The sequence below is a fragment of the Rhinolophus sinicus genome, linkage group LG02 (assembly GCF_036562045.2).
Source record: "Rhinolophus sinicus isolate RSC01 linkage group LG02, ASM3656204v1, whole genome shotgun sequence".
Classification (NCBI taxonomy): domain Eukaryota; kingdom Metazoa; phylum Chordata; class Mammalia; order Chiroptera; family Rhinolophidae; genus Rhinolophus; species Rhinolophus sinicus.
The window spans coordinates 114,111,391-114,135,341 of NC_133752.1; the positions used below are offsets into that span (position 1 = coordinate 114,111,391).

General features: G+C 42.0%; 1 pseudogene; it reads right to left on the reverse strand.

The window, feature by feature from the left end:
* Positions 1 to 2,934: 2,934 nt before the first annotated feature.
* LOC109461006 (eukaryotic translation initiation factor 1A, X-chromosomal) lies at positions 2,935 to 22,239 on the reverse strand (annotated as a pseudogene).
* Between the last annotated feature and the right edge of the window lie 1,712 nt (positions 22,240 to 23,951).

Sequence of the window (23,951 nt, forward strand, 5' to 3'; positions counted from 1 at the left end):
ACCACTAAGTATGTAGTGCCATCTCGTTGTGATTGAAGTTGCATGTTCCTAATGACTAAAGATCTTGAGCATCTTTTCATGTGCCTTTCTTGTAATTTGTATCTCTTCATCGGGGAAGTGTTTGTTGGAATCTTTTGTGCCAACATTTTATTGGGTTGTTTTCTTATTGTGTTGCAAGCATTTTTTTCTATAGTCTGGATACCAACACTTTGTCAAATATGTATTTTGCAAATATTTTCTCTCAGTCTGTGGCTTATCTTTTTATTCTCTTAACAGTTTCTCCTGTTTTCTTCTAGAAGTTTTAGGTTTTATGTGTAGGTCTATGATCCATTTCAAGATAGTTTTTATTCATGGTGTGGGGTATGAATCATTGTTTATTCTTTCTTTCATATGCATGCTGAAATGTTCCTACACCATTTATTGAAAAGTCTATATTTTCACTGAATTGCCTTGGAACTTTTGTCAAAAATCAGTTGACCACATATATGTGGGTCTATTTCTGGACTCTCTATTCTGCTTCATTGATCTATGTCCTTATTCTAGCCTGGGCCAAAACCACAATGTCTTGGACTGTTGTAACTTTATAGTAAGCCTTGAATTTGGGATGTGGTTTATTTTTTTATATTTACATAAATGGAATCATACTGTATGTATTCTCTGCTTACTTTTTTTACTACAATAACTTTGAATCCATCCATGTTGATATATATACCGCTAGTCCCTTCATTTTCAGTAGCGTATAGTATTCCTTTGTATGTCTCTACAAGACAGTTTTTTTACATCATTCGACTCTTGGTTAGTATATAGATTGTTTATAGTTTTTTACTATCCCAAACTATGTTTTAATGAACATTCTTGCCCATGCTTAATAGTGTGCCTGTGAAAGAGTTTCTCCAGGGTTTGAACCTATGTATGAAATCGCTGAGTCCCTGGGACTATGAATCTTCATCTTTACTAGAGAAGACCAAGCCATTATCTAAAGTGATTGAGCAGTTTTCACTCTCAGCAGCAGTGCATTAGAGTATTCAGAGATTCGCATTATCAGCAACACATGGCATTGTCAGACTTTTTAACTTCAAATTGTACCTATTATGGTTTTCATTTACACATCTCCGAACACTAGAGAAGCTGGATATTCTTTCTTATGCTGTTTGGCTATTCAGCTTTCCTTTTTTTATAAAATGCCTGTTTGTGTCTTTTCCTCATTTTTCTATTCAGTTGTGTTTTTCTTAATAATTTGATGAAGTCTTTATATATTACAAACACTAATCCTTTTTTCTTGCCCGGGTATCATGTCTCACAGTATGTATGTACCCTTTTACTCTTTTAATAGTGATTTTTGATAACCAGAAATTCTTCATTTTAACATAGTTAAAATTACCAGTCCACTCTTTTTTATAATTTTGCTTATTGTGCTTTGTTTATAAACTCCTTCTGAGTCCTGAATTCATAAAGATCCTTGCTTATGTTTTCTTAAAAGAGTTAACATTTTGACTTTCATATTTAAATTATTAATTTTTATGAATGTTATGTGTGTATATGGTGTCAGGTACAGATATGATTTTAAATGGATAACCAATTACCCCAGTATTGGGTCATCTGTATTTTCTCCATTGTTTTTTGATGGCAGTTCTGTCATATATCAAGTTTCTAAAAATGTATGAATTGGTTTCTGGACTTTATCTTGTTCCATTGACCTATTTGTCTGTCCCTTCATCAGTACCTGTTATCTTAATTACCATCATTTTTTACAAGTATTGGTATCTAACAACATAAGCTCCTTATTTGACTTCTTCAGGAGTATCTTAGCTATTCTTGGTCTTTTGTGCTTCAAGTAAATTTTTGAATCAAGTTGCCATAGCTCACCAAAAGGAAAAAATTCCCACCTGTTGGGATTTTGTTTGTTTGTTTGTTTGTTTAAGGCCAAAATATACTCCATGTGATGTTTCATTGTATTTCTTAACTTATGGTTTCTTCCTTTTTCTTAGGCCTGTTAAGGAATGATTTAAGAAAGGCTTAGTTTACAGAATGTATTATGAAAGTAATTTTTGATTCATACACTGTAATTTCATTGTTCATAGAACCCAAAACTATGGGTTATAAATGCAGGTGACTTTTGACAATGAAATGACATATTTTAACGCAACCTATTTTGCATAGTAAAAACTATTCTACTTATTTTGCCATTAAAAGTTGTCTTGCTTAAGAAATTTTGCATTAAGTAAAAAAGACTATTAACTAATATATTAATGCTTCCAATGTTAAGATAATTGGGATTACCTAGCACTGAATTTTTGCTACTACAAGTCTTCTAAATTCAAAATTGCTACTCAAACCCATATTCTAAAAGCTGTGTTTTGGAAATGCTTTTTTTTTTTTTATGGTGACAACATAAAATGATGACAAGAATGTTATGAAACAGTATAAAAATATATACAGCTACACAAATTTGAAAATAGCCGCCTTTTTAAATTTCAATTGTAGATTTCTGCCTTCCTTAAATTGTATCAAAAATCGCAAGAGAACATCTAGGTAACTGGACATACAAAAAGATTCTAAACAGACTGGTTGGAACTAGCCCATTGATGATAAGGCAATTTATTCAAAATATCCATTAACTAAAAGGCATTTGTTTTATTAATTCAGATTCCCTCTCTCCCTCTCTCCTCTCTTTTTTCTATTGTTTTAATAGCAGATACTGTGGTCTTTTACCCCTAAATTCCATTACATCAAAAGAATAAAGTGTTAACATTTCACTGAAGATAATTCAACATCATTAGTTTTTAAAGAAATATCATAAATACTTTAAAACAATGAAAATTAATCAGTGTGTTTTAACAAATTTCATTCATGCTTACTGAAGTTTTAGACTTCTTAACAAGTGATGGCCAAAATCCAAATGGTAGCACAATACTCAGAAACTTTTAGTTCAATTTAGATATTGTCAATGTCTGCATCATCTCCAGTATCATCAAACTAGATTTCATCATCATCTCCAGGACCAAATGTGTCTGTTTCATTGATTTTAGCATGTTCTGGGAGCTTGCCATATGCCTTCAGACTTCTAGCTTCACCTGCATTGTACTTTAAATCACATCAGCTCTGTTATCCCATTAGTCTCGCAGACCAACCAGTACAATGCCTGAGGTATGTACCCAAACTCTTTTTTCTCGGTTTTCCTCCGATATGGCATGAGCTCTTTACACCATCCAAGCACATTGCCTCTAATCGTCCATTTCCCAACATTTTGATTACCTGAGCATACGCTTGCTTGTCCATGCTCTTTAAAGACTAATTCTCTCTCTCTTTTTTAATTCATTCTCTTTCTTACTTCTCGTCTGTTTTTACCTCCTTTACATTTATTCTCGGGCACAGCAGTGACAGCAGCCTCCTGGCATTTCCCACGCTTACCTGGTGGTGCCAGCCCAACAGCGAGGACGCTGACGGCCCAGAGAAACAAAGCAGTTGCAGGTTGGTGTGCAGGGCACTATTGCAACTGCCCACCTGTTGGCATTTTACTTGTACTTTCACTGTATCTACAAGTAAATCAAAATGAGGGAATCTATACTGGTACACTATTACATCTTCCTAGTCAGAATCATGGCGTGTTTCTTCATTTCATTTAGGTATTCCAAATGAAGTTTGATAACTTGATAATTTGAAAATTTTTATATTTTTCCTCGTGGAAGTCTTGCATATCTGTTAACTATATTCCTGGGTGTCTTGTTTTTTGTTGCCCTTGTGTTATCTTTTTTTAAAAATTAAATATCTGGGTTTTGATGGTGCATAAAAGTCAACTTTTGTATTGTGATCTTTTATCTGACAACTTTGATAAACTTTGCTATTTATCCCAGTAATTTGTCTGAAGAACAGCTTAGGTTATCTATGTAGACAGTCATATAATCTGCAGATATGATAGTTTTATTTCTTTCCTTATTTTTCTTTGTAACTTTCTTTTTTTTTTCTTTCATAGTGTACAGGCAGACCTTGGAGATATTGTGGTTTTGGTTCCAGACCACCACAATAAAGCAAATATGACAAAGAGAGTCATGAATTTTTTGGTTTCCCGGTGCATATAAAAGTGATGTTTACACTATACTGTAATCTGTTAAGTATGAAATTGCATTATGTCTAAAAAAATACCTTAATTAAAAATACTTTATTGCTAAACATGCTAACCGTCATCTGAGGCTTCAGCGAGGGATAATCGTTTTGCTGGCGGAGGGTCTCACCTGGACGTTGACGGCTGCCCACTGATCAGGGTGTAGCTGCTAAAGTTGACTGTGGTAATTTCTTAAAACAACAATGGAGTTTGCCACATTGACTGACTCTTCTTTCACTTGAACACTTAGGGGCCATTTTGGGGTTATTAATTGGCCTAATTTCAACATTGCTGTGTCTCTGGGAACAGGGAGGCCCCAGGAGAAGGAGAGAGATGGGGAACGGCCAGTCACTGAAGAAGTCAGAACACACACATTTATTAAGTTTGCTGCCTTATATGAAGCAGTGCGTGGTGCCCCAAAATATTTACAATAAGGACATCACAGATCACCATAACAAATATAATAATAATGAAAAAGTTTGAAATAGTGAGAGAATTACCAAATTGTGACACAGAGACACAAAGTGAGCAAATGCCATTGGGAAAATGGCACCAATAGACTGGCTGGATGCAGGATTGCCACAAACCTTCAATTTGTAAAATGTGTTGGGGCGGCCGGTTAGCTCAGTTGGTGAGAGCTCAGTGCTCTTAACAACAAGGTTGCCAGTTCGATCCCCACATGGGCCACTGTGAGCTGCGTCCTCCACAACTAGATTGAAACAACTACCTGACTTGGAGCTGATGGGTCCTGGAAAAACACACTTAAATAAATAAGTTTTTAAAAGAAATGTGTAAAACGTGCAATATCTGCAAAGCACAATAAAGTGAAGCACAATAAAATGAGGTATACCTGTACTAGCTAGAATTCCAACAACCTTGAATAAAAACAATGAGAGCAAATAGCCTTAGTTTATTACTGATTCTAAAGAAAATGTTTCAATATTTTACTATGGAATATGTGGTTACTGTAACTCTGTTTGTGTGTGCACACTCATGAGCTCACACATTCATGAACGTGTGCTAAAAAACCCTTATCAGGTTCAGGAAGTCACCTTTGATTCCTAGTTGGGCAAGGACTAGGTCTTTTTATCATAAAACAAATATTGAATGTTATCAAATGCTTTCTGTCTCTACTGAGATGATCATTTTTTTTTTCTCTTAATGAAGTGTTATGTAGTGAACTACATTTAGAAATTTTCTAATGCTGAACCAGCTTTGCATTTATGGAATGAATCCAACTTGGTCATGATTTATTATCTTTTTTCTTTGTGGCTAGTGTCTATATGTTAATGTTGTGTTTAGGATTTTTGCATCTATATTCATTAGTGAAAAAATGATTCTGTGATTTCTTTTTCTCTGATAACTATGTCCGTTTTGGTATCAAGATTATATTGGCCTCACAGAATGTCTTAAGAAATGTTCCCTTTTCTTCTACTCTACAGAAGAATTGAAATGATGTTGAAATTATCCTTTCCTTTAATGTTTGGCATACTCACCTATAAAATCATCTGGGATTGATATTTTCTATGTAGGGAGATTGTTAACTACTCATCACCCAAATTTAATGGTTTTCAATTTCCTCTTGAGTCCATTTTGGCAATTAATATTTTGCTGGCAATTTGTCCTTTTCATTTAAGTTTTCAAATTTATTGGCAATAAATGACATAATATTCTCTCATATTTTCATTCCTGCTGCATCAGTAGAGTGTGAATTTCCAAGGACTGCTATAACAAAGTACCAGAAACTGGGTGCCTTAAAACAACAGAAATGTATTGTCTCACAGTTCTAGAGGCTAAAAGTCTAAAATCAAGGTATCAAGAGCATTGGTTCCTTCTGAGGGCTCTGAGGAAGAATTTGTTCCATGCCTCTATCGGACTAGCTTCGGATGATGGTTGGCAAGTTTGGGCTTGTAGACACATCACTCTAATCGCTGCCTTCATCTTTCCATTGTGTTCTCCCTGTGTTTATATCTGTATTTCTTCCCTTTTTATAAGGACAGCAGTCATAGTGGATTAGAGACCACTCTAATGACCCATCTTAACTTACTTACAGCTGCAAAGATTCTATTTCCTAATAAGATTATATTCACAAGCACTGAAGGTTAAACATACCTTTTGGGGGGACACAATTCAATCCATACAAGTAGCTAAATTCTCTTTCTTATTGCTAATAATGTTTTTTTGCCTTTTCTCTTTATTTCTTAGTCATTCTTGCCAGCAGTTCTCAATTTTATCAACATTTTAAACAAAGTCTCTTTCAGCTTTGTTAATCCTCTCTATTTTATCTTATGTTTCTGTTTCATTAATTCTACTCTTCACTAATTCATCCCTTCTACTTTTCAGATGATTATTCTTTTATTATAATTTCTCAATGCAGACATTTACCTTGCTACTATTTAGACTTTCTTCTTTCCTAATATATAAGCATATAAGCACTTATTTTCCTCTAACGATCTCTGACCACCTCTAACCACTGTTTTAACTTTATTCCCCACATTTTAATATGCAATGTTATCCTTATCAATCAATATTAAGTATTTTTTAATATCCATTATGATTTCTTCTATGACCCCGGAGTTATTTAGAAGTGTGCCTTTAAATCTCCAAATTTAGGATTATATTTTCAGTCATCTTTTTGTTTTTAATTTCTTACTTAATTTCTTTGTAGTCATAATATGTAGTCTATAACATGCTGAAGCTTCTTAAGACTTGGTTCATAGCATAGCGTGTAGACAATTTTCTTAAATGTTCCAAGTATGCTTGAAAAAAATGTCTCTTTTCCATCTCTTAGGTATAGAATTCTATATTCAGCCATTAGATTTAGCTTGTTAATTGCATTGCCCAAATCTTCTATTCTTTTATTTTTCTGTTGCTTGAGCTATCAAATATTGACAGAAAATATTAAAGCTTCCCACTATGATGTAAATTTGTCAATTTCTCCTTGTTGGTTCTTACAATTTCGTTTTATACATTTTGAGCTATATTGCTGGTTACGTACAAGTTTATGATTGTTATATCTTTCTTGTGACTTGAACTTTTTATCATTATGTAATGTCTCTCTTTATGTCTAATAAAGCTTTTTGCTTTATAATAATTTTTTCTGATATTAATATAACTATACAACTTCCTCTTTTATTACTCATTGTCAAGTATATCTTTTCTCATGCTTTTGCTTTCATCCTTTTAGTGTCTTTATGTTTGAATTGTGGACAGCATAAATTAGATTTTTAAATCTAGTCTAACCATATTTGCCCTTTCACAGAAGAGCTTAGTCTAATATTATTGCACTCTTTTAATGGGAAAGTTTAGTACATTTACATTTATAATGATTACTGATATAGTTGGATTATTTCTATCGTATTGTTCTTTGTTTCTTCCCCTCATTTTTGCCATTTGTCATTTAAACATTTTTTTAAAAACTCTATTTTTCCTTATGTTGGTTTTGAAGTTAAACTCTTCCATTTCTATTCTCTAAGTGGTTATTTAGTTTAAAATTCAAAGTTAATATTTTTTCCCCATCTCCTGATCAATGCAAGGACCTTAGCCTGTCTCAACTCTACTTATACCTCATTCCAACTTTAGTGCTTTTCTTGGCCTACTTTAGTTCTATCTGTTTCTTAAACCTATAAATGACTCACTAATGTTATTGCTTTGTTCAATATTTGGATTTACCAATGTGTTTGTCCTTTTCTTCAGTCATCATTCCTTTTTGTATCTCAATTCTTCCTTCTGGAATTGTTCTTTCTTCCTGAAATATATCCTAGCCCAGAAATTCCTTTAGTGAACATCTGTTTGTAGTAAACTCAGCTAGTTTTTTTTTTGTTTAATATAGCTTTATTTTATCCCCATTTTTGAACGATTGTTTTGCTGGGGATATATATAGAAGCTTTCTTAGCTTACTAAAAAGTCATCCTTTGTAGATAAACAGTCTTTTTTCTTTAGCTATTAAGATCTTCTCTTTGTCTTTGATGTTTTGTAGTTTTGCTATAATATGTCAAAACCTATCTTGCTTGGATTTATGGGGCTTCTTGACTCTGAAGAGCCACGTCATTCATCAATTTAGAAAAACTCTCAGTCATTATCTTTTTTTAGTATTCCTTTTCCCTCATTCTCTTTCTTTTCTTTCTATTTGTAACTCTAATTACTCCACATTAAAACTTTTCACTCTACCTCTATGTCTCTTTACCGTATCTCTTTACTCTATGTCTCTCTCATATTTTCCATCTTTGTTTCTCCTTATTATATTCTATGTGGTTTCTTTAAGTATAGCTTCCAATTTACTAACTCTCTCCTTAGTTATGTCTAACCAATTTACTCAGTGTATTGAATTTTAATTTCAATAATTTTTCCATTTTCCTACAAATTCTATTTGGTTCTTTTTTCAAATGTGTCTGGTCAGTGCTAATAGACACTTCTTCCTCAATCATATTTTAAATACCCTCTTTATTTTTTAAGCATTAAAATTAACTTATATTACGTATGCATCTTATCTTTAAATTTTGAGTCTTTATATGTCTGAATCTGCAATTTATTTGTTTTCAGCTCATGGATTTCTGATTTCCTTGTTTTGTGAAAATTATCTTTTTAATTGTGACTCACATTCATCCTTTGGAGGAAATTCTTTGAGACTAGGTTTTAAAGTGTATTTTTTCAGAGAATATCTCTAATGGCTTTTGCCAAGTGCTTAAGAGACCTATCATTCTGAAGCCCTGTCAGCTAAAATTTTAACTGAAAGATTTTTGAATATCAGGTCAAAACCCATGTGGGAATGAGTAGACAATTAGATTCCCAGGGGAGACTTTTCCCTGTATTCTCTTATATGCTGTACCAGGGCAGATAGCCTATTTTGTTCTAGAAGCTGAATTTTTTTCTTGATTTGTCCTTTGAATGTGAGCCTTTAAGAGTGTCATAGCTTTCAGAATGGATCCCCAGTTTAGACCTCTCACCTTGGATGGATCCTAGACTCTGTCTTCCATCCTCGGTGCATGACCTGTTAAAAGCTATGCTAGGTCACCAGGGAGGGCAAATGCAAGTACTTGCTCATTCTTCTAGATTCTAGGTTATTCTCATTTCTGGTCTCTGAGGTCTTCTATTGTTGTCCCATCTGCTAAGTAGTATATTTTTTAAAGTATTGTCAAACTATTGTCACCAAAATTAGTAGGCAAAAGTATGATGAAAAACGTGATATTTGCATAATCTCAAAGAATCTCGCCACAAGACATTTACTAATTACGAAGAAAAAATTAATAACTTTATATAGATGACTCCTGGAAGACACCACCTTAATCACATGATCAAAGCCAACATCACCACTAATGGAATATATTAGCATCATGGGCTTCCTAAAAGGATGCACTGAGAAAGGCACAATATCACTGTTGTGGTCTTCTTCCCCCCAAAATGTATTAATATTTGGAAACATTAGTCAAATCCAAGTTGAGCATCTTTCTACAAAAGAAAAGAAAAGAAAAAAAAAATTAGCCAACACTTTCAAAGTGTCAGGGTCATGAAAGACCGAGAACCAACCTAGATTAAAGTATAGAAGAGCCAAAATGTACTATGTCATTCAGGATTGGATCCTGTCTCATAAAGGGGACTTTGGTAGCATAACTGATAAAATTAAATAAGATCCTTGGATTTATTAATAGTATTAGTTAATAGTGTAATTGTATATGGTGTTAATTTCCTGGCTTTGAGCTGTGCTGTCGTTTTTTAAGTTAACACATGGGGAAGCTGAGTAAAGGGTAAATGAGAATTCATTGTATCATTTTCATAAGTCTGAAATTATTTGTCAAGGACTGTGAAGGATCTAAGATTTTACCCTAAGTTAACATCATAAGCTAACATCATAACCTACTATAGTTTCATGGATGCTGGCAGAACACATGATACTCCTGGGTCAGGGACAAAGGGCTTTATTACTCATGGCACAGCAAGCAGCATGAGCTCCGTGGTCACACTGGCTCCACTTGTCTCCTCAAGTCTCATAGAGCAACACAGTTGGGCCAGACAAATGCTACACAGGTAGTAAATTCGTATCATGTGGCTTAAGAAACTCCAACCTCTTCTAAGAGTCAGTAAGCAAACCTACCCAAACTTTGCCCTGAACAGAAGCATTATCTTTACCATATTGCAGAACAAACAAACCCTCTTCTTCAAAGGTAGACCTTCTCACCATTATCCAAGTCTATTCCTATATAGATAGTCCAGAGCAAAAGGCTCTCTTTGCCTCTTCACAAAATGTGCAAAAGCATGAGAGACCAATGGAAAATGATCTCCTAACAATTTCAAAATGAAAAGTTTAAAATAATAATCATCATCATCATCATCATCATCATCATCTAGGCTGGTCCGGTGGCTCAGACGGTTGGAACTCCCGGCTCCTAACTCCGAAGGCTGCTGGTTCGATTCCCACATGGGCCAGTGGGCTCTCAAACACAAGGTTGCCAGTTCGATTCCTCAACTCCCGCAAGGGAGGGTGGGCTGCACCCCCTGCAACTAAGATTGAACACGGCACCTTGAGCTGAGCTGCCACTGAGCTCCCGGATGGCTCAGTTGGTTGGAATGCATCCTCTCAACCACAAGGTTGCCAGTTCGACCCCCGGCAAGGGATGGTGGGCTGTGCCCCCTGCAACTAACAATGGAGACTGGACCTGGAGCTGAGCTGCGCCCTCCACAATTAAGATTGAAAGGACAACAACTTGACTTGGAAAAAGCTCTGGAAGTACACACTGTTCCCCAATAAAGTCCTGTTCCCTTTCCCCAATGAAAAAAAAATCTAAAGAAAACAAAATGGAAGTCTTGGAAAGGTGTTTTTACCTCTATGTTAAAAATGAGAAATTTAATCACAGAAAAATTAAGGGACTTGCTTACATCATACTGTTAGTGAGAAGAATCAGAACTAAAACACCCAAGTCACCTAAACCTCCAGCCCCATACTTAGACTCTTTGTCCAAGGAGGCCCATCGTCAAATTGTCTGTGCTTTCATATCACACAAGTTATTGGACCAGACGGGATCTCCCTGGTGAATATTCCCTAGTTCTTAAATATATATTTCCTTCATAAAGCATTAATTGTCTTCCAACCATATAGCAATCACTTTCCTAGTAAGTTAAAAAAAAATTAATGTCCTCTCCCAAGTACATCTGTACTGAATTTTGGAGTGCTGTGTTTAAAATTGAGACTAAGCGGAGTACAGCATTAGGAATAGAGACAGTGGAAATGTAATGGCTCTGTGCAATGTCAGAGGGGTAGTGGATGGGGGAGGGGGGTTCACACAGTGTGAGGGATATAAATGATAAACGTCTAAGTTTTGTCTTGTCTTGTGCACCTGAAACTAATAAAATTATATTTTAAAAAATTTAGACTAATTTTAAAAAAAAAGCACATCCATATCTCCATGGTACTGAACTGATTACCTAACCTAAATCTCTCCTGCTGCATTTCTTGTTATTCTGTCTTATAGAAATTCTCTTTCCTGTGGTATGCCTTCTTAGACTTGAGATCCTTAAAACCTCCACTTTTAAAATACCTCTGAAAACTTTTGTCAAAGGAAAGCTTAAAATTAGGAGAAAGAAGGAACAGGGAGTAAAATGAGCTGTAGCTGACCATCCTCATTCTCAAAAGGCCAGACGAAAGGTCAAAAGGGCTGAGGCCCTGGCATCTAAAAATGGGAGTTACACCCAGGCCTGCTGTGAATAAATACTCCACTTCCTTCTGTGGTAAAATCATTGAAAGAGGAACCTTGGGACTGAAAAATTGACCTCAAGTGCTTCTGTGGCCCAGACTGTCCTCAGGCAGGGTAGATCTAGTGAGACGGTCATCCAGGGCAGTGCTGCTCATATGTTAGTGAGCATCGGGGTCCCCAGGGGAAGGTGGTGATATGGATCTTTGGGCAGGCTCCCAGAGTTGCTGGTTCAGCAGATCTGGGGTGGGACCTGAGAATCTGCATTACTTAGAAGTGCCTAAATAATGCTGCTGCTGCTGGGCAGGCCATGAATCCAGGCTGTAGTTTAGATCAGGGATGCGTGACTTTATCTTTGCAGTCCCAGGTCCCAGAGCATACGTAGCAGGTGCTTTGTGAGTGTTTGGCCAGCGCCTGAGTTGGAAGCTACTTATTTTACCTTTCTTAATCTCAGTTTCCTCATCTGGATAAGAGTGCAGCATTTAAAGGCAGTATTAAGGGAAGACTTAAGGGACCCATATATTTCAAGTGCCAAGAAATGTGCCCAGAGGGTTGATGCCCTGTTTCTAGGCTGCCAGTCAATTGTTCCACTGCCTGTTGGGCCTATCCCGCCTTGACTAAAAGGAGAACTAAGTGAGGAAGAAATAGGAGGGCACAACTGGAAGTGGTGGAACATGGGCATTAGAAGTGTCCGAGGGAGAAAAGAGAACCAAGCCTGGAAGCTGAGCAGAGGTCATGACCACAGAGCCCAGGCAAAGTTGCAGCGTTGGGTGAAGGCTACGAAGGAAGGAGAGCTAGGAGAGTAAGGACCTCGACTCAAGACCAAGAGGCAAATCTGAGGCTGGCCAGCTCTGAACTTGACTTCCACAGCCCAGTTAGACTGCAGCCCCCCGTCTGTCTCTCCTTGTTCATTCCTGTAGCAGGCAGCTCCATTGTCATCAGTGCCTTCCCAGCTTGCAGCTGCTTCTTGATACCTTCTCTTGGGGAAATAGTTGCTGTCTTTCCCTTCCTGAATCAAGCTACTTGTACTTCCCATCACCTTTCCACTTGCTCAGTCTGGGAGGGAGGCCATGGGGGCCACACACACACACCTATAGACGCACATATTTACACAGTTCTCTCTCTTCCTTCCCCCTCCAGCTGCCCTCACCCCAACAATATCTCCAGCTGATCAGCCACGTGGGCCAGCTTCTCTCTCCTCTCCCCAGCACCTACATTTCCAACACCTGGGACTATGTGTTTCTATGGGGTTCTCTCCAGAATGGGGACCAAGTTCCATTTAACACACACACATCCGTCCATAGGACAGCGGTTGGGAGACTGGGGGAGGGGATGACAACTCTGTAGCCTGCAGTTGATTTGCTGCTCCTTAGAGGACCCAAAACTTTTTCTTAAAGGAAAAATGCAGAAAGGCCCCAACTCCTGATTGGCTAGCAGCTGGACTCTGGAATGCCTCAGTTACCAGTTACCGTATATGCTCACATAGAAGATGCTGCTGCAAAAGAAATGTGTCCCATTTGCCAAGACATGGTGGAGTAAAAATGGCAGCAACAGCACCTTTATTTCCCCGTTAAGGTCCCATCTCCCTTTCCAGTCTCCACTCCCATCGGCATGTCTATTGCCCCAGCAATCCCAGCTTGGCAGGGGCCGCATCTTGGCTGGAAACTAAGGCGAACGTATGTTACTTGACAAGAGGGAGGACAAGGAAGGACTTCTCTGGTGATTTGCCTGGAGACTCATCATTTAGATGCACACCACTGGTTTTCCTGGGCCTTCTCATTGGCAAACATACCTGGGATTTCATGTGAGGAATGTTCTATTCACAATCGCCTACCTTTTCTGATGGGGAAGGGATTAGAATGATCATAGAGCTGATCAATTCTCCTGTGCCTGGAGCACTCCTCCCCCACCTCCGCCCTCCTCCAACCAGCAGCCCTCCTCTCTTGTATCCTCCCCCCACACCTCAGCCGCCTTACATTCTTCCACCCCCACTCCTGGCCAGGAGGGCTAAACAGAGGAGCAAAGAGAGGGGGCAGGGAAGCAGAGGAAGTTTGTGTCTGAATGTGTGCTCCAGTTACATTCCAGAGGCAAACAGAAAGTAAAATAGAAAAAAATTAAAGTCAGCTCACCACTGTTTTGTATTATCCATGCCTTTGCAACAATTCATTCAAGCAGATAACCACTATTGGACAAGACTTCTGTCGAAGGTCAGAAATGGAAAGCCTCAGAGACTGTCATCTTCCCTGTTCAATTTTCAGTAGATCGCTATAAGGATCAGAAAGGTTCAGCGACCTGACTAAGGTCACACAGCCAGTAACTACAGCTCCAGCACTAGAACCCAGGTCTCCTAAAACTTGGGTCAGGGCTCATTCGGCACCCACACTCGGTTTTTATTCACATGCATGTAATAAAATTATCATTGACTTGTCTCTTCCTTTAGACAGCCCCATGAGTTAAACCAGAGGTTAGAGAGGTAGAATGGGGACTTTTGGTGGGTGGGCTGTCCTTCACCACCGGAAAGAGGAGCTGCTGCTTGTTCTGAGCTAGACGCAGACCCTTGAGGATGGAGGCAATCTCACAATGACAGTTGGTTGCACAAATCCAGGGCAATTGAGGGGAACTGAAATTTGATCTGTTTCTTTCTTTTTTCTTCCTCCAACAAGGTATGAAAGAGCCAGTGAAAACCCCAGCCAGACATACTGAGCAGCCGCTGAATCATTGAGAAAGACACGAGGGCGGCTACTATCCCTGCTTGATTTGGGGAAGTGGAGAGCAAGTCCTTCCTGCGCTCTGCCTCCCTACTGTCACTGTCACGGCCTCCCCGTCCCTCCCTGTGTGTGCACGCACATGCGAGTGTGAGTGTGCACAGGTTCACAGACGTGGGAGCTCTGGCCTGTGCGTGTGTTCTTTCCCACACATCAGCTTCCCCTTCTGCCGCTCAGGGCCACGGTCCTCTGCGCGGCCAGCCAGCACAAGGTTTACATTAGCAAAGCACATTTTTGTGCTATGGATATTGAACTAGGGAGGAAAGAAAGCAGACTGTTGTCCATGATGGATGGCTTTTCTAGAAGACTTCCCAGGGTGGTCCTTAAGGGGGCCAGGATGGAGCGGGGAAGGGCGCACAGCTTCACAGCATTCCCTTGTTTCCTAGGACGTCCGTGTTGGGGGTGTGTCTGCTCCGCCGCCAGCCCCACCCACCTCCATTCAATCCGTGCTTGCCCCTCCTCCTTCGTCCTCCCCTTCCCCCCACATCCCCAACCTCCAGGTTACCTGAGTGCAAAAAGACTTTCTAAATTCTCCTTTTAGAATAAAAAGTAACGTGTCCCATGGGCTTGCTTTTTATTATGGATTATGGCTGCCCCTGGAACTCATTCCTGCGTTTTGATGTATCTATCTCCCTTTTCAAACTGCTGCGGTGTTCTTAAAGTGTGTAAGCCTGATTTTCCGCAATCATCCTACTTATAAACGTGCAGCCTGAATGAGGTGAGGTGGACGAACCAGACACTCAGCGCTGAGTCTCACCATCCTGCACAGTACCTGCAACATGGCATGAGCTGGATACACGATTAATAGAAGTAACTAGGAGTCTGTGGAAACTTAGTTTATAAATCACTTTCCCTCAGCTTAGTTAACCCATGTTTTCATAGAAGAAGGAAATGAGCCTCTGGGAGCAAGTGGCAGAGTGGGAAAGCTAACCCGGCCCTCTGACTTGAGGTCTCAGCCTATTCCATCTTGTCGCACAGTTGGGGAAACCTAGAACCGCTATCAGAAGAGGGGTTTCAATCTAGCTGGAGAGTCAGAACCTGTGGAGGAAATAATGCAGAACAAGTCAGGGAAGTAGATGCTAACAATCCCACACAGAAGTGATTTGGGGAAAGGTAGCCCCTGGAGACAGGAATGAATCAGGCTCATTATCCCTGTTCAATGAGGAGAAAATGGAAGGGCCATAAAGAATTGGAGCGGTTCACCCAAGGTCAGATCACTGAGAACAAAGGCGAGTTAATCAAATCTTTAATCCAGTTGAAGGGTTTTCAAAGAGCTTTGGGGACAGGTAGAATGGCAGTCAGAGGCCCAGACCTCCCAGGCAGGGCCTAAGGACCAGTGCCCCCATCCACGCCTTTCTTTCCCAGTTCAACATAGGAAAGCTCCTAACACTGCTGGAGCAGAACTCAGAGTCAGTCCCAGGATCTACTTCAGCCCCCAAAAGCTCGTCCTGTCCAAGTCGTGGACATTTACAGATTCAAGGCTCTGGTATATCCTACAGGCGAAACCAAAGTCCAACCAACAAAATAAGAAAAAATCCTTCCAAACGATGGGGAAAAAAACTTTGTTTCACTCAGTGTTATCTGAGGTTTCCTGAGTGACCTGTGGAGCTAGCACCTACACTCCTGACCGCTGGAGTACTGCTCTTCTAGGGACCTGCTAGCCCGGAAGGAACCCTTTGTCTTGGGCAGTTTGGGGGGCCATCCTACAAGCTGACTTTCCAAGGGTCTTTGCAGCTCGCAGATCCCCAGCTCACACATAAGAACAAATGTGTATTTTCCTCTCCTAGATAGAATCTCAGTCCCCCAGCCCTGCAGGCATATGCACCCACTCCTGCCTACTGAACACACTGCAGGGCTTCCCCAGAGTGTTGCCAGAAATTGCATCTCATTCACCCCTCTCAGGCCTGGTGCTTAGCAGGAAGCTTGCCGTAGAAAACATAGGTGCCTAAAAAGTGTGAGCTGAATTGAGTGCACTGCACCTCAGAGTTATTCTAACACTTTTTTCTCTTCTCCTAGTCCCCCATTCCCCATAGAGATTGTGTCTAGAGTCTCCCCCAAGAGCTGAGTTTTGAAGGTGTTGAGATTCTACTGTGAGAATCAAATAGCCTAAGCACAGCTCACTGTTCCCTTCCTCCCCACCCCTACCTCTGACCCCAATGCTTCAATGGCTTTTAGGCCCAAGATCAAACTCCACCCCAAATCTCTTTGTTTCCACAAGCTGTTGTGGCAGCAACATACTCCCCTTTCTCCTGTTTCCCCACATGCTACTCTCTTCTCCCACTCCCTTTTCTCTTCTCATCTTCATCCTCTGTTCTCCACACTTCTTTCTTCTCTTTTCTCACTCCCTTTTCTGCCCTCTCCCCACTTCTCTCTCTCCCTTCTCCCCACAATAAACTTTCTTTACCGCTGTGGATTTTGCTCCAGCCGAACAGCTGGCTCCAAGGAACCTCTGTGTGGCTGGGACCTGGGCCAGTCCTTTGCCTTCAGCTGCCTCATTCAGGATGATCTAAATAAGAAATATAAGCATAGGCCTCGAGTCTTCAGGGGATGCCCCTCACTGCCCTTCTGGGTTAAAAACACACTCAGTGATTTATCTGCATTTGGCTGGGGCAGAACCTCTGGCCAGTTTGGACACATCTGTCCACAGCCTCAGCCACCATGACCACTGGCTCTGCTCCCCAGAGAGGATGCAAGTTTGCAAGGGTAGGTTTGGAGAGTGTCTTGACTCTTAGGGAGAGGGCATCCTGCTCCATGTCACTGAAAGAATATGGTTCCAGGCTGGGCTTGGAAAATCCAGATGTGTGTTGGAGATGAAGTGGAGAGAAAGAAGGAGGACCCATGTCCTGCACCCACACCCAGGCTCCTCCTATGGGGAAAGCTCAAGGGAGATCCAGGAAAAGAAAGAGCCGAGGGGCCTACTGGGGGGAAGGGAGGGCAGCGAAGGCTGGTGAGGTGGCCGGAGGCCCAGGGAAAGGGGCACGATCTACTAAATGCACAAGCAAAGGGCTCTGCAGCCCTGGACCCCAGGTGGAGCAGCAGGAAACAGGAATGTCTCCGGGTCCTGACATGTGGTTGTAATGATCACAGACCCCTTAGGTTTCAAGGGACCTCAGAGGTCATCTCCTCCATCTTCCTGCTTCCGGGCAAGACTGTATCTAAACTAGTCAAGATGTGCAGGCAGCTCTGTTCTTAATGGTCCCTGGAGAAGGAAAAATGAGCTCCTTTTCATCAAATGTTCGTCTCAGGATCTTGGTGTCGACTTTTCCCACGTCTTCCAGAAAGGTCACAGATTGCAGAGGCTGCATCCAAAATTGCTCTGCGACAAAGCTGGGTGTCTGGACTCCTGGTTCCTTGGTCAATAGTGCACTGTCATTCTAGTTTCCCAGGCGTGCATATCTTGCTGCACAGCCTAACCTCTCTCTGCTTGCTCTCCAGCCTCCATGCTCCTCTATGTGATATATGCAGAGTGGTTAGAATGGTGCTGGGCACACAGTGAGCACTATGTAAGCTTTACATGTTATTATAATTGCTGTTGTGGCTGCAGCTTTCAGTGGAGACGGACATCAGCTATTCATCAATTTCCTTCTGTAGACTCCCCATTGTCTACAACGCCATCATAAAGGCAGAGAGAGGATTTGGGTTTCACAACTGAGATGTCTTCCCTGACCTGCCTCCCACTCCACCTCCACTCTGCCTCTCCAGCCAGGTTACCTTCTCCCTCTCCCCCATCTTCTGTGTGTTTCCATAACCACATTCGCTGACGTTTTTGAAGGGATAAGAGCATGGTGCAGAGTAATGGTTAGGGGCTTCTGATGGTGTAGCCACATAATTTATTATCTAATCCAGGATGCTTTTGAGACTGAAAGGGGTTTCTGTTAATTACAGGGGCTACAGCATAAACCAGAATTTTCCCAGACATCACCCTAACTCTGGGGTTGAATCTGTCAACACCGAGAAAAAAGATACCTACAAAGAAGGGCGCCCATGGCTAACTGGGCTCATATTTAAAAGCAAACCCTAGCAGCCATTTTACACAGGCGCCTCTCAGGGTGATGCCTCACGGAGAAACCTGCGCTAAGCTTCCTGGCTCCCACACGGAACTGCCTGCCTGCACTATGTTCCTGCCAGCTGAGCCAGTCCTTATAAAGGAGTTCCTGGAATAGTATTTCAACCAGTAGGCCTGAGGCTTTCTCCATCCAACCGGAGCTGCACAGCTATATTCCCCCTTCCCCCCATCAGTATCTTTACCAAACAATCAGAGTGGCTCCATTCTGACCAATCAGGACAGTGCTTTTGGGAGCAATCAAGCTGTGAGGATGCGGAGTCCCATTTTCATGAGGATGGACTAATCAGAGACCAGAGGACAGGACTTCTCTCTATATAAGTCAGCTCCCCTCCGGCTCGGGGAGCACACTTGCTCTTTCCACCAAAGACTGAAGACTGTTTCTCCAGCTGGAGCTGAAACATCAAGATGTCCCAGTGAGGTCCCACTGGAGCAGACACAAAGGGACTGGAGCAGAGCAGGAGGTGGGATCGGAGCTGGGCAGAGCTGTGTAGCTCATCGCAAATGAGAGCCGAGCCATGACAGTGATGTTTCATAACTGAGCTGTACCACTATTGAGCTGTTTGCACTGAGTGGTTTCCATCTTCACCAGATCCCAAACTGGGGGTTCCTGTTGGCGTTAAATTGGCATCAACGACCACTGGTTGATAAATCATATCTCTACAACCTGTCCTCTGGCTGGTGCTGAGCAATTTAATTGTTTTGAGCTTTGGTTTCTTATTGGTGAAATCTACTGAGGTGAAATATCTATCCCCCCAAGGTGGGGAATCTCGGACTTTGAAGTACATGAGAGTTAATTGTGATGTTTGTCAACAATGAAGACACCTAACCCAACTCTTGTAAATTCTGATTTGGTGAGAGTGTGGCCTAGGAATCTGCATTCTGATAGGTGGTCCATGGCTCAACTTTTAAGAAGCATTGCCTTTGAGTCATTTTAAGAACTATGAAAAGAACATGAGTAAAGCACCTGGCACAGAGCGGGCCCCCGTGAATGGCAGCTCTCATCAATCTGGGCTTGTTCCTTTCCTTCTTCTTCCTCGACCCTGTGTGCTCCCTGGGGGCAAGCATTGTGTCTTATTCCTCTTTGAAGACACGCTCCTGGTATACACTAGGTGCTAAATGATGTTCTAGAGATCCTTTCTAGACCCCAGTTTGTGGAGTAGAGAAGTGAAATGACCAGCCACCAGTATCAAGGGCCCCAGCCGTGAGAAGTGGTTGATATGCAGAAGCACTGACTTCTCCAAGTCTGGGCACCGCCCTGCAAGCAGCTGTACTCTTGCTTCTCACCTGCCCCTGCCCCAGCCCACCCTCAAGCTCAAGCTGAACAACCTGGGCTGGGGTGGAGCACAGGTTTGCTGGGAAATCTGGCTGACAGATCTGACCGTTAAATGGGTTCATTCTGAAATGACTTTGAGTGAAAACTGAAAGTAAAACTCAAACCACCCACTTCCCCCAGCAAGTGCTGAGTTCAGCAAGGCCACTCTGGTCCTCTAGTCCTGGCTCCTACTTCTCCTTTCCTGGCCCAAACCCTAACCCTCCTGAATTCTGTACCTCCACCACCCCACACCCACCTCACTGCCCCAAGGACTTTGTTCCTCCCCTCCTCCACTGCCCACGCAGAGGTCGGAGGCAAGGGTGTGGTGGAGGAGACACCCTCTTCATGCAGGGGGACCCCCAGCCTCCTTATCAACCCTACCTCCTTTTTACACTTTGACTGTATTTACTAAATAAGAACCAATTCTTCCATTTGAAAAGTTTATCAGGTACACATAATGGCCAAAGCGTCTAAGCTGCATATTATGCTGTTTCAACACTGAGTTAGTATTATTCAAGTCGAAAACAAAGAAAACATAACATTTAAAAATACAAAAATAAATATACATGCTAATGCACACTTTAGCATGTAAACAAAAGCACTATATTTTTTTATAGCAAAAACTCAGACTCCACAGAAATAAAAGACATAATTTCTATAATCCCATCCTCCAAAAACCACCGCCTTTCAGGGTTCAGGATTTTTAATGTTATATTGTAATTAGTCTGTGCAGGAGGATTATTATTGAATGCACACTGTTACCTCCTAGAGGTTGAGTAAACTTGCTAAAGATCATTCAGCTAGAGGGGTGGCAGAGCCATTTGGTGGAGAGAGAGAGAGAGAGAGAGAGAGAGAGAGAGAGAGAGAGAGAGAGAGAGAACAACCTGTTGGGGGTGGGGTGGCGGCGAGGCAGCTGGGTTAAGCTCACTGAGGAGTGGAGGGATTGCTCAGACTATTTAACGCTCCTGCAGGAGACCTAGTGACCTCCACAAGTGCACAGGCTACCCACTAGCCTGGCCTGATGGTTGGAATTAGATATTTAAAACTGCAATTTAATTTAGGGACCACTGAGTTGTACCTGTTAGTTTTATAGACATGGAAACTGAGGCCCAGAGGACCAGTGCGAAATGGACCAGTGCGAAATGGACCAGTGGCATTCTAACTGGGGAGCAGCAAGGCTTCCCAAGAGACTTGTGAGCCCGGACTGTGTAAAGGAATCAGTTTCCTGACCCATAGCTCCTTGGTGCTCACTGCCCTCTGGATACGCCTGCCATCTCCTTTCACAATTGCCCTTCCCCACTTTGCAGAAGAAAGGTGCACCTGTCCCCCACCCTGCATCTTATTGTGTCCCAGGTATCAACACCTTGAGGCACCAAACAAGGGACCAAACAAAACCTTGGCATCAAGAGAAACTGTCTTACTCAAGGCCCTTGTCTGACATATTTAAGATGAAAGCTCCATGTTAGAAAGGGGGTATTTTGGTCTGTCATGGGTTACATTAAATTCAGATATATTATAAAGCAGGGGGTAGGAATGATGATGATTTTTTTTTAGCAACCTCACCTCTTCTTCCCTCCTACAATATTAAAACACAAAAAGAAAACCAACCTTGCTGAGGGGAGGAGTATCAGTTATGAACAATTAAAGAGATTGTCACCTTATGTCACCCAGGAGTTAAACTCATAGCAAGTTCATGCCTTTTCTAACAATCTGAAGATCAGAATTCAAAAAGAGATGATTGTCCTAGGGATATGTACTAACACCTACCAGCCGGAACGGTTCACGCTGCATCATTTCTCCATGATTTTAGTTCCTAGCACACTGTCACTCTCTCCAGTCATGACTCCTATCTCTTACCTCTTGGAGATTTTAGTACGTAATAAGCATGCTTCCTTGAACACCAAGTCCCCTAATTGTGTTGTCCACCCTGCCCTTGCCACCTACTCCCATGCTGATGCACTAGACCCCATTATTACCAATAATTTCAATCCCATGGTAATCTCAATTTCTTACATTCCACTGTCTAATTCTACCTCCTGTCTTTGCAGTTTACTCTCTCTAGAACCTCAATTCCAATAACCCTGGACAGCCTCAGATTCCCCCACCCATTGTTCTTACCTGCTAACCAACCTTAAGCTCTATGGCTAATCATGATCACTCTCTTGAATACGTCTTCAATTTCTCACGCCTTCCTTGCTTTCTCACAGCAACATACCAGCTGAGAAGCATAGGCAGCTGGCTGAGGTACCAAGAACTCCCCTTGGTGGGTGTCTGGAATGTGCAAGCATGCCCTGATGCTTCTCGGCCATGGAGAAGGGGAACACCAGCCGGTGTGGCTGGAACACAAAAGGAAAGAGTGCTCCTCGAAGGCTGATGGACGTGGGGAGCCGTGGTTTCCATGAGGACTTATGAGGAAGCTGAAGAATGCCTGCAAGAAACCCAGCCACTGTGCCGGGAGGTCCCCCTGGGGCACGGTCCTTGGCAGATCGGCCTCCTGGCAGCCCACACACAGCTCGTCATTGCAGCCCACTCACTCCTCGTACTCACGCTTTCCAAGAGGAAAGACCCATTGGGTCATCACCCCACACAGAAGACCCCTATGAGACAGTCTTTCACCAAGCCACCTCAAAGGAGCCAGACCTCCGGCTTCAGCACCATGCCGTTGGCCAGTCTTCTGCCACTAGGAGAGCAGGACTCACATCGCAGGGACTGCCCACTGTTGGAGAAGGCGCTCCCTGTGACAAGTGCGCAGCGGCCCTTAGAGGGTCACTGATCACACTGGCTCCCAGTCAGTCCCGAGAACCAGTTCTTCATTTCGCCTGTCACCAATCTAAGAACTCCACGTCCGACTCGCTGAGCTCCTGGGAAGCTGACGTAAGCTCTCTGAACCTGTTTCCTCATCCATACGATGGGAAGTGGTGCCCACCTCCATGAAGGGCAGTGACATTTCGTGACTTGTACCTAGAGCACCCCGCCTGGCAGATTAGGACCAACGCACGGTTATCTATCCCAACCCCCTTGGACCCATGCAGACACAAGCGAGCCCTCGTAAAATATTCGGGGCTGTTTTCTGTGGATAAAAAGCTTGAGAGTCTCTATTGCCACTTGTCCTGGAGTCAGAAGATCTGGGTTTGAATCACAGCACTGTACTAAGTGGTGTGTGACCCTGATAATATCACTCGCATTCCTCCAGACCTTCATTTCCTTCTCTGCAATATTGGGGACGGATGGTTAGGTGACTTTTCATATCCTTACAGCTTAGCATCCTAGAATTCAAATATTCTGACTAATCCAGCACTTTCTTTTTAAAGTTAAGAAAACTACCAATGCAGCTCCCAGAGTTGGTTCCCCTCAGAGTGGAACTAGGAATTGGGAGGGGCCTCATGAAAAAATCACAAATGATGAGAGTGGGCCAGAAGTTAGAGAGGGTATCCCTGAATTGTTTTCAAGTTATGACTCATGCAGAATTGCTTCTCTACCCCACCCTGGGCTTCTGTCCACCTGCCTTCAATCAGACACCTGCCAACAAGTCCTGCCCAAGTGTCAGGGACAGGTCAGGGGGAGCAGAGCATTCCAGGTCTCTCTCCTACAAACTAATGTAGAATGGCCTTCACTCAAGAGAAACATGACCCAAAGAAGTCAGGATGGGAGGTTGTAAGACCCGAGTTCTAGGTCCTGACCTGCCATCCTGAGATGGGGTCTTCTAGTCAGCTGCTGTTTCCAGTGGCGCCCCTGTCCACCTGTGGGCTGTGGTGAGCAGGAAATGTGACAAGAAGGAGGATACCCCCGGGTAAATGATCATGATCTTTACACAGGTTCATTGCTCCTTGCAGAGATTGTCTTCTCAACTTTTTTTTATGACTTTCTTTGCAATACAAAGCTGAGATCCCACATCTCTAATGAATAATTGGTCATGACTTAATCAAGCCTTAGGACGTGCCTGGCACTGGGTTCAGCGCTTTATATATAATCTTCGCATTTAATTCTCACCCAGAAAATTATGGGACGATTATCTTCATTT